This window comes from Stegastes partitus, unplaced genomic scaffold (genome assembly GCF_000690725.1).
Source record: "Stegastes partitus isolate 25-593 unplaced genomic scaffold, Stegastes_partitus-1.0.2 Scaffold50, whole genome shotgun sequence".
Lineage (NCBI taxonomy): Eukaryota > Metazoa > Chordata > Actinopteri > Pomacentridae > Stegastes > Stegastes partitus.
The window spans coordinates 1,178,056-1,188,564 of record NW_007577781.1 but is presented as its reverse complement, the minus strand read 5'-3'; the positions used below and the strand labels follow the sequence as shown (position 1 = coordinate 1,188,564).

General features: G+C 38.9%; 1 protein-coding gene across 1 annotated transcript in view; it reads right to left on the bottom strand.

The window, feature by feature from the left end:
* The window catches only part of LOC103376550 (leucine-rich repeat and fibronectin type-III domain-containing protein 5-like), a 151,885-nt gene that overhangs the window by 39,572 nt on the left and 101,804 nt on the right, over nt 1-10,509 (bottom strand). The window lies entirely within an intron of this gene.

The window sequence follows — 10,509 nt, the reverse complement described above, 5'->3', positions numbered from 1 at the left end:
TTATTATCTTTAAGCTGCCTTCATAGCAGTCTAAGATGCATCTACAATGTCTACACTATTCACAAAAACAGGATCCTTTAGTTGCTGACAGAGTTTTGAAAGCTCCTAAATTGTCTAAGTTTGCAATACTTTGGAAGTTATTTGCTACCGTTGCAGCTAAGATAAACAATGAGATATTGTACTGAATGGAGCAGGTAAATACAAACCATCCCATACACCTTTGTTGCTTTTCGCTTTGCTGTAAATAACAATGGCGCTTCCCTCTAAATGTAGAACATCTCTCCTGCCTAGCTCCTATTATTAACCTACAGTGAGCAATTGCTGCTCAAAAAAAATAAAAAAATAAAAAAAGGCTAGCAAGCAGTCAGTTTCACTTCACCCATTTCACTCACACTGAACCGAAATTCATTTTACAAATGCATGTTTTCATTGCGCCAAGGCTGAGAAATCCTTCTTTAGGCTGCCTCCTGCCCTCCATCCCAATCCCTCCTTCATGACTCAATTGGATTTAATGGTTGAAATCAAACCAATCAAAGGCAGATACAGCCAGCCGAGTGATTTATAGGAGTACATGAGCTGCCAGGAATTCGAGACGATCAGTGTCAAGGTCAGTCTGATAGGAGTGGAATGAGAGCACACACGTGAGCTTAAACCCTTACAACCAAACGTGTACGCATGTTTAATGCCAACACACAGACGTATACACTGGATGTATATCAAGATGTATATGCAGCATGTGGGTATTGATTTTTGTTATAAATGCACTCACAGGCATTATGTGTCTGACTGGGAACGGGAGAGAAGCAGTGGAAGCAAAAAAGAAAAAAAAAAAAGGCGGAAGAGAGAGGAAGATGTGTAACAGGAGATCTTGGTGGTGTGATACTTTAAGTGCCTGATTCATGGTGGTGCTGTGTAATATCTGGTCTACAACGCTATTTCTGCAACATCACATCGCAGCACTATTTTTCAAAACACACCCGAGTGCATCCATCACCGGCTATCAGACAATATTATGTTCACAAGACAATTTCTACGGCCCCAACATTACTATCGCTATCCCTCAAAATGCATGCAAGAACATACATCAGAGCCGCTGAAGAGTATCCGATGGAAAACGGTTTCTCGTCTCATTGTTTTATGAGAGATCAAGGCCGGCTGGTGCCTGTGGTTTGGACTGCAGAGTGGTGCATACATCATGCGCTGGGAATAAAATCTTCAATGAAGTTATTTCAATTGCATTACATCATGTAACCTATGGCCCAGCGCTGACAGAAGAGTATGTGCAGAGCAATGACTCTTGTACAGATCGTCAACCCCTCAGTGCTTGATTGGTTGGTTGATCCACCACTTCTATCCATAGTAAGATGGACGTTTATAGTCCCCTACTGGTGGATGCTGATTTCTTTGTGAACCCTCTGATTTCATTTACTAATTCTGCGGAATATCTCTACTACACTGTATGCAACGTTTGGTATAGACGTTATTGACGAATCTTCTGTTGAGGTTTCAATCTAAAATTTCCTCTATGGGGATCAATAAAGAATTATGGTCTCGTATCGTATTGTATCGAATCGCATCGTATCGTATCGTATCATATCATATCGTATCGTATCATGTGGCAGATTTTATATTCATAATAATAAACCACGGGATGGATTGTCATGGGACTTGGTACAGATATTCATATTCCACACAGTAAGCATTGTGATAACATTACTGTTAGACTTTTTATCACCTGGCCAAAATATTTTCTAGTTTTTGCTTTATTACCCAATACCCGTCCGAATGTTAACGTTTAGCACAAAGTGCAGTGGTGCTTGGATGCTAGTGGGGCAGGAAACTCCTAATGGAAAGCTTTGTTGGGTGTTTGTTGACATTTCATCTCACAAAAAAAAAAAAAAAAAAGCTTCCATTTGATTCTCAGACGCCTCTAGTATGAGTCAGAATGCAATATTAGACCTCTGGGGTCTTGGCAGCTGTTTTCAGTTTACTACTGCTTCTGATCTTTATTTATATGTATATCATTAGCTAAGTTAAAAGAGTTACTATACAAAACAAGCAACTGCTATGATTTTTGTAGCACGTCCTTGAACGTGAATATTTATGTTGCTCCATATATCACATATCCAGTCACTCTTGTGTCTGCCATGACGTGGCATCAGACAGACTTCAACTGATTCAGGTCAATTTACTTATGGTAGACTTCATCAATACACCCTGTGAAATTCCATGCTGTAATGCTATATATCCAGCAGCAGTGCTTAAATGCACATGTCTGGAGCATGTTTAATGTATGGCTGGTAAGTAATAAGCATTCTTTACAGCCATTAGTAGCCTACAGCTGCAGGGCAGTCGGCTGATCTTCTGCTCTTTTAAAGTGAGCAGGCTTTGTGTTTGTCTGCTGGTCATTCGTGTTTTTGCTGGGAGCACGAGACGGATGCATAAAAGAAAGCATTTGTAGTTGGTTTAACCTTTGTTACAGTCTAGCGAGAGACTATGATTCCCCTTTGAAACGCGGCAGTCTTTTGATAAAAATCACAAACAAGAAGCCGCTGAAGAACGCGAGCCTTACGGTGCTTTAAGATGGAAATTGCAACTGCATTTAAGGTCAGTGGAAAGACCTGAATTGTAACAAAGACGAGCCTGCTACGACTTTAATCATTCATTTTTGATACCTGCTTTTCTGATATAAACCTGTGTCGCCTATTGGGACACACATAAAAGTCATAGAAAATCTGTATGATCAATGAATAAAAATAAATGCAGTAGCTATTAACACTTTATTAAAGACATCGACAAAGGGTGATGCTTCACTGTGTCATCATACGATAAAAAAGAGGAATACGTAAGGCATAACGGTGGCAGCATATGGTGTGTAAAGAAACATTTATTGTAGACATCAGAGGCAGAATAAACCACAGATGATCCGATGCCATGAAAAACTCAGCAAGGGCTCGAGTTAAAAACAGCACAATCTAGTGTTGGCTGTCGTGACCACTTGACTGAACTTTGTATATACACTGTTGCCCTTCAAGTTAGAATATTTTTTGATTTCAAACACATTCCTCTTTTTATTTCTATTTCTACACATCAGTAATCACTTCTGACCAGGTGCAATGATTACATACTGAGTCCCAGTTACCAGGTGAAACAAATTCGGACTTCAGGATCTGACTGAAGATTAGATTAGAATAGTTTATTTAAAAGGGGACAGCGCAATTTCATAAAACACATGATTACACATGGTTAAAAAAGCCAGAATTAGCCGTAAGGCTAGTTTTCATCTGTAGTCCCCTGGCCATGATGTGAAACAGGCAGTAAAACTGTAGTGGGACGTCCTGCCCATTGACACCATCAACCAGCTGGTGGACAGTCTGCCACCATGTATTAATGCATTGATCTGTGTCAGGGGTGGCCAGACTCTATATTAGTGATTGAGGGACACTGGAAAGAGTAATATTGGACATTCTTATGCATGAAATCCCCTCAAATATGTGTTTCCTTTTAAAGGAACCAAGGTTGAAAAATTGAAACAAAAACCTTAATCCTATTGTTCAATAACCCCAATTTAGTTTAAGACTGAATACACAGTTTGTAAAATTTAATTGTGGTTTAATTTTTACTGATATGTATTGTATGTTTTGAGAAGATATGCACTTTATCTATCAAGAATAAATCACATTGTCACAATCAATCGATGAGAAGGTAAAAAAATATATTTTATTCCAAATTTATAGGCAATGGTGTAAATGTCTGTAAGCAATGTCAATCAAGAAAAACCCTTATATTTTCCAGACATTCCTATAAGTTGCCATGTATGCTGTTCATTGTCTCCAGGTATCTTTTCCTTGAAAATCTAATGTTACTCACACAAAAGGAAAAGCGTGAAAGAGAAATCAGTCAGTAAGAAATATTGGGATTCACAGGTTCCTTTTGTTAACTTCTAATCCGAACCACAAATTAGAACATTAGTGACAACTTTCTAACATTTAGTCAATAAATACTGTTAATGAAAAACGTTGTGCCATTTCTCAACTGCAACTCTCCCAAATTTGATGTAACAGAAATGAACCAAAACCCATTTAATCACTGAACGTGCCACACTTGGCAACCTTTAAAAAAAAACTGTTGCTGGTTCGGTATTAATAAAAGATACAGCCTCCGGGAAGGAAAGGGTTGTTGTACAGTACAACTAAGTCTTCCATAACACCACGCTGTACAAGCCAGTTTTTTTCATTTACAGTAGATTTTCTTTGCTGCAGTATTTTTCACACTCTTAGAGGAATAGAAGTGTTTGATGTTGATAAAATGACACCATTTATTTCACTTTGTCATCCAGACTGCCGTACACTCCCCCAGCAGAAGCATAAAGAAGAGGCTGAAGTGTGTTTCCATTTCTGCACCAAAAAAAACCCCCTATTCATCTACATCATCGCTACAAATGTGCTTACTTCATTATACAGAGACAAAGAAACACACATACACATTTTTTCTTAATTTACCATTTCCAGCCTGCATGTCTCTGCACTGGGACCAGTCCACAGCCTATTAAAGTGAAGTGGTGCATTCAATGACTAAAATAACGATAACTAGGGGTGCACGATATGACAATATTAGATCGTGAAGGATTAGAACGTGTAGACGATCTGCACAAGTGAGGAGATCATACGGATTGTTTAGGTCACATTCTATAAATTGCAGTTCTATGCCGATGCACCAACACACCAGACGTATTACGTCGTCAACCTGAGCGACCAATCATAGCGAACTGTGACGCAACTTCTCACCTGCCTCCTTGTTTGTGTGTGTAGCGGTAGCCGCATGGAGAGCCATGGCTGAAAGCCAAACGGAGGAGTTGGTTGCTAAGAAAAACTCCACTACCACTATATGGAATTGTTGTGGCTTTTCCCCAAATGGCAAAACACAAACATAGGTAGTTTGCACAGAGACGGTTCACACGTCGGATGGCAACACGACTAACTTGTTCAATCACTTGAAGAGAAAGCACCCAGAACCGCAGCCAGAGGCAGCAGCTGGACCCAAACAGACAACGTTACCACAGGCATTTGATAAAGGCACTCTATATGAGAAAGAGGTAACAGAAGCAGTTACTTTTTATCTTGCAAAAGATATGGTTCCGTTCAAGACAGTAGAAAATGAGGGGTTCAAATGCCTGCTCAAAGTAGTTGACCCGCGCTACGAGCTGCCCAGCCAAACATTTTTTATTTTTATTTCACCTTTATTTAACCAGGGGAGTCCCATTGAGATTGACATCTCTTTTACAAGGGAGCCCTGGTCAAGAGGGCAGCAACAAGGTTTACAACAATACAACACACAAAAAATAAGCTAAGTAATATAACATCACTATAAGGCATAAATACATGGAAACATACTTCTCCAACACTGCCATTCCATGTCTCTACTCTGAATGCCGGGAAAAGATTGAATGCAAAGTTCAGAACGTCCAGGTTTTCGCAACAACGAGTGATCTGTGGTCCAGCCGCACGTAGTCTAAAAACTACATGTAAGATCGTGATAAAATCAAAATCGTGATTTTATAATAAAAAAAATCGTGATATGATATTTTTACCGTATCGCCCACTCTTAGCTATAACAGGTTTGAAGCAGTTGTTATTTTTTCTGTTGCATCACATTTTCTAAAGTAGTAGCATCAGTGTGCATTAACACATTGCTATAGGGCTGTTATTCACTCTCTATTTTACAGGTTTATTAGGAAGAAGTGCATTTTGCTGGAGCTCTCCTTCTGTAACTCTGTCCTGGTGATACAGACAAAGAGACCTGCTTGTATTTCAACAATCTTCCAGATGTGTCCCATCCGTATAGAACACAAGGTTGATCATTTCGGCCTCGCGGTTGTGGAGCTGTTTCTGACTTATGTGGGGGGATTTCTTTTTTTTTTTTTTTCAGGTGGACATTTTCTAGAAAAAAATAAAATAGCCTGCAGAGCTTAAGAGGTACAGCAGTCAGGTTCAAGTCCCCGCTGAGAGCAAATCTGCCAAATGCATTCTGCTTCACAATACTGTGTCCTTCTGTCTCATTCACACAAGCAAACACCCACATGTACCCACACATGTGCGCTGGTTTGCATCGTATCACAAGGAGAAAGTATTCATAAAGGATAACCTACACGCTTGTTTGACTTCGCCGCTATCCTGCAAAGTCTTACTAGTGTTTTTGGATGCATCCATTGCTCCAAATTGTGTGTTTTCCACTATTTTTTTTTATAGCAACAACAAGTATCTCGATTTAATATAACCCTTGCGAGGCTGTAACTGTTTAACATCAATTGCGGAGACCTAAATTTGCTTTGGTTTGGTAGTTCATCAAAGTGAACATGGTAATATTTGCATTAGAAAATGGTATATGCAATTTGTATTAATGAAAACACTTCTTACCAGTTTATTGGCCCGAAAGGAACACAATGTTTTCCTTCCAACGTGTTCAGCATTTGCTAAAATTACTGTGTACTGTAAATGATGTGTCTTCAACCTATTTTATGCAGTTTGAAGTCCATGTGGGAACAAAGTGAGCGCACAATTATGAACAAACTAAGCAAAACCATAAGGACTGATAAGCTTAATGAGCATGAATATTTTATCGCCCGGCTGCTGTGTAGTTCTCAAGCAAAAACACTGAAGTTAAGAATAAAGTGAATAGAAGAATTCATTAAAATATGATAAAATATAAGGACATAATGTAAAAGGAAGTTGGTTAAACTAAGATGACTATAAAGAAAATTTTGGGGGAAAAAAAAAAGACTCAAAGGAGAAAAAAAAAGATACACAGAAAGAGTTTATTTTTATAATGAGTTCTCTAGGGTGAAGAGAAGTGTTAATCGTGAATTTGGAAGGGGAAATGAATATTTCATTTAAGAAGTCTAAATTGGGTCAAGCTCTTTTATATTAGAATATATGAGGGATAGAAAGCGACAGGAATGGACTGAAAAAAACACTATAATGACATACACAAACGACACAAGAACACGGGAAGTCAGGTGTTACCCAAGTGTCTGAGAGATTTTTAAGAAAAATTTCCTGAAAAATACAAACTTGTTATTAACTTCACTGAAGTTAAAAATGAAATAAAATAGTGTAATTTACATGTTGTCCTTTGAACAGCATTGAATGTCATGTAAAAGGACACAAAGGTGACCGAAGTGGCATGTGTGCATAATCCCATGGTATTACCTTAAATGAAAAAATAAAATAAAATAAAATAAAAATGTTATAAGACATCAATGTTATCTAAAAAAAGATTTGCCAAAATTACATTGTTCATCACAGACAGAAACTGTGAAAACAGAAAAATTCACCTGATTTTTACCTTTTTGACTATCTTTGAACTACTCTTCTCTGGTGTGTTGGTCCATCAGGTAATTTAAGAAAACCTCGTTTTAAAATCAGGATTTTCATCAAAATTATGGATTAAAAAAATGCCTATGTTTAGCGTTAGCTGCTAAATACTCGACTATGTTCACTAGCTTCCATTAGCTAACACAGACAACAAACACAATGTGTCAGAGAAGTCTGTTCAACTATTTACATGTTCTTATGCACTTGAATTGTGTTATTAAATGGTTGTTTAAGTGCAGCCAGCATAACCTGGAGTCCTGTTACCAGTCTGGTGATAAATGTAAGTCCAGTATTCTTTTTCCTTTTGCCTCTGTTTTGGTCTCCACCAGCAGACGACTTTAGCGTTAGCTGCTATGTTCACCAGCTAGCTGCCAACTTCATCTACCTTTTGTTTGATGCGGAACAGATGACATAAAGTGGATTTGTTCAACCTAGTTTGTTAGGGTATTACCAGGCAAAGCTGAAACATATTTACCATTAGATGCAGAATCAGCACAGTTTCAGGTAGAATTCTTAGCAGCTAGCCTCAAAACACAATAATCAAGGATATGAGAACAACTTGTGAATGTACTTACTGCACTGTCGACTACTGGACAGAACATAGTGGTAAAAAAATGCAGAAAAAATGAAATATTGTAACTGGCTGGGATTCTTTCTATTGTTTTATCTTATGTTTGATTCATGCAGAAACAGAACCAGCCACAAATCTGGAACATTTGAAACATTTTTCCAGCTAGCTAAGACTTTCTTCACTGCAATGTAAAGTTAACCCCAAAGAGCAGTATGTATCTGTTATATTCCGAAGCTTTTTTTGTGTTTCTACTTCAATAAACAGTCAACTCAAGCAATTTAAAATGCAACTCCTCCTCTATGTCTGGGCTACTCTTTAAAAAAAAAAAAAAAAGTGACATTGAATTGCTCACATGTTGGTGCAAAATAAGTGCCCTGCAGAAGATGTCTAATGCTCACGTTTAGACGATGAAGGCCGACAGAGCGGGACACTTTCCTCTCCCATGATTCCAGCAGCTGAATGTATCAAACATATAGGACGTGAGTGTTATTTTAGAATTACACAGGAGTATCAGTCGACACCAGCATCCCAACCAAATTATTTCACAAACTAGACAAAATGCAATAAAGCTGTACTTTTTTCCCTGAGTTTGATAGGCTTCACATGCACGCTCATTCACTGATCCGTTCACTCACACTCAGCCTCCATCGCCGCTGATACGCTCGCAGAATTCATAATTAATTAGCTATTTGCGTCGATGTTATGTCGCGCTGGAAATGTCTCTGTTATGTCCGTTTGATTTGAATGGATGAAGAAAGCGAGGAGCAGGAAAGAGAGAGAGAGCGATAGAAAAACGGTGGGAGGATGACAAACAGTTTCCATCATCCTCGAGGCAAGAGGAGGCCGCATGCTTATATAAGAACACACACACACACACACACACACAGAGGAAAAGAAACGCAGCACACACATGAATCTCTACACACTCCGAGACCTTGTTTTTGTTTGTTGATATGCAGATCGGTATATGGGCTTTGGCCTACAGAGCAAAGCATTGTGGGAGGGCATGGCAAACATATTATGGCATTAGCTCGTAATGACACATTGTTCGTCTGCGATGTTGCGCTTGTGTGTGGCGTCTGAAAATAGCCCGAGTGAGAGTGGAAGCATAAAAAACTCCGTGTCTCTCTGTCTCATCTCGGCGCCTATCTCTCATCTTATTTTCTACTGTACCGCACTGGTGCTTTTGACAGCAGAGGAAGCACAAAGTGTGTGTGTGTGTGAGAGGAAGGGCAGAGATTGAAATGATAAGCAAGAAGAAAAAGAAGCAGCCATTTTTTTTTTTTGTCTTCCCAACAATTAGAAATAAAACAGACAAAAAAACAAAAAAACTCACGCTGAGAGTGTGGCAGATCTTCCTGAAAAGGATATTTCCTACAAGGAGGAGCAGCTCCTTCTTCCCAAATGCCTCTCCATCATCTGCTAGGCCCCTCACATCTCAACTATTGACTTTTTTCCGGTGTTGGTGCAGAAGCAATCAAACAGCTACAGCCTCTAACAATCCCCAACAGCCCCTGTGGTTCTGAATGTTACCTTGAATGTGAATTGCTTGACTGACGTTTTTTTTTTTTTCTTTCTCTTCATTTAACTAGATTTCCTTTTGAAAGAGGATCCAACCAGACGTTACACAGAGAGGAGCAGCTGTCTGGCTACTGGGGCTGTAACAAAAACTAATTCATATCTAATTCTGAGATTCTTTAATCACATAGAAAAGAAATGAACAGTAATCATCCTGAGCGAGATTAATAAATAAAAAAATATGTGAGATGATGTGATTATATTTCCCCCAAGCAGTATAGATGCATCTGGGAGTATTTAACGTTAGCTGCTTACAATTTTGCATCACAATCAAAATTAATAACAGTGTGTTGCTGGAAAGCAGTTTTAAGGTCCTTCGGTTGCATTTAATGCTGCAAAACACATTAACAAATCTCCACTGGAGGTGTCAGCTGGAAGAGCTAAACAACCTTGTTTGCTAATTAAATTTCTTGACTTCGAAAAAAATAAATGAATAAAAAAGTATCATTAAAAGATTAGAATTTGGTTCATTCTGTCTAATATATTTGGGTCGTGTGGACCATTCATATGATTATTTTAGTGTAGCCCGTGCATTAGTGCTGGAAGCTAATAGAATTGTCAATGCTCTATAGACCTGAAATTGCAGAAGCATGCAGATCATTTAGGTTCTTAACGTGAGAAAACTTTTTGGGGGCATGAATGAGGTGATGCCATGTAATCAAGTATCCAGTTCACTGTCATGCATTTGTGCTGTGTGACCATATGGAGCCTTAAAGGAAGAGCTGGAGACTCTAGCCAACCCTACAACCCATACCTGCTCTGCAAGTTTACAGGCATACAATAGATTTAAAAATGATTAACACAAGGAGGAGGCTCACATCCTTATTGTGGAGGGCTTCCAGGCATTGGATCGATGTGCTGAACCAGCGTTACTTTATTTCCATCCCATATGAAGAATGCAAAAAGAGGAGGTGCTGTAGGAACTACATGGTGCCAGAACCCCCAGACCTGTTCGACGGCCACGTCTGACCCATGTGTTTGCAACAC